Consider the following 1,468-nt stretch of genomic DNA (forward strand, 5'->3'; position numbering starts at 1 on the left):
GATTCCTTGTTCCTCATTTCATGTTTCGTAAATCTTCCTTTATCAAACAATGAGTCTTATCAGCTTCCTTTTCTCAAGGGAGGTTACGAATTTCCTTGAGGAGGAGATGTAATCCATAATCAAGAAAACCTCCAAATTTAATTCGTCACACCGGTCTTTTTACTTTCGATAGCTTTTAATTTAGATCTGTCGATCATTATTTTCGATAGTTTTTTTTTTTTTCGGAAATAAATTGCATCAAAAGTATTTTCTTCTTCTTCGAATAATAAGCATTATGAATTTTTTCGATTGGAAGCACTGATGCATATTAAAGCCGTTGTACACTGATTTGAGTATAAAAATAAAATGCAAATATTTCGAATTATGAAATACATATTTTACCTAACAGTACAATAAAATATATTGAGTATTTTATAATTTAATCGATTTCCATGTTTATTTATAAACATATATTTATGTTATTTTATGTATGTACGACAGTTTTAATGTGCATCAGTGCGCAGTGAGTTCAAATTCGCTATTAGTTTCATTTTTATCCATTATCGTTGCAAAATGCTTAATCACGACTTTATTTAATTAACAATACCTTTATAACCTTTATTATTCGTAATTTATGATATTAGGTTTGAATATACTATCTATTACGATATGCCTTCAGTAGATTACTAAAATCCTTAAAATATTCCTTCCTTCGGGAAGGCAGACTTGAGATCCATTTATGAAACAAGAAAGCCTTGGAGAATCGAGGAATCCTTCCTCCTTCGAGGAGATTTCCTCCATCCTTAAAATAAGGATGTCCACATTTTGTGGACATAGAAACGCTTCAAAATAGAATAACATAAAGTCACTAGATATATAAAGTACCGCAAAGATCCGCCATTTTAAGTTCATATAGCAAATTCAAACTGATGTATTAGAATGAATGTATTACGTAAATGACAGAAAGCATTGAAATGTTAATCAGTCGCATTTATTTATAACGATAAACATTGTTGTTTGTATTTATTTATTACATTAACAATAGCTTATAGAAACTTTTATCGCAACGCTTTCCGCTATTTTTCTGTAGAGAAAAAAGAATTGTAATTTTGTAGCAATATGTACTTATTTATGCAGTGTTTATATAATAAAAAATATGAATTTAATAATGTATTATCCAAAATATTTGTGTTAATTATTAATAAACCATAAATTTATATCAGTTGTTGATAATGTCAGTGTTCTTCCATTATCTCCGGATCTTCTTTGTAAAGGCAAGGACAAAAATTTGCTTAGAGTTGATGGTCTTTAATAATATCTCGTCGGTGATAGTAATAATGAATTGGCGTAGACAAGTTGGAAAATATAATCAAGTTATTCCAATATACTAAATTGTACATATGTTTTTTTATTGTCTTTTTTTCTAAATATAAAAATATTTTTTTTAATAAATATTAATATATATATATATATATTTTTTTTTACCCTT

General features: G+C 27.4%; 1 protein-coding gene across 1 annotated transcript in view; it reads right to left on the reverse strand.

Moving 5' to 3' along the window:
- LOC108754718 (WW domain-binding protein 2) overlaps positions 1-1,468 on the reverse strand; it is a 16,652-nt gene that overhangs the window by 3,965 nt on the left and 11,219 nt on the right. The window lies entirely within an intron of this gene.

This window comes from Trachymyrmex septentrionalis, unplaced genomic scaffold (genome assembly GCF_001594115.1).
Source record: "Trachymyrmex septentrionalis isolate Tsep2-gDNA-1 unplaced genomic scaffold, Tsep1.0 scaffold80, whole genome shotgun sequence".
NCBI lineage: Eukaryota > Metazoa > Arthropoda > Insecta > Hymenoptera > Formicidae > Trachymyrmex > Trachymyrmex septentrionalis.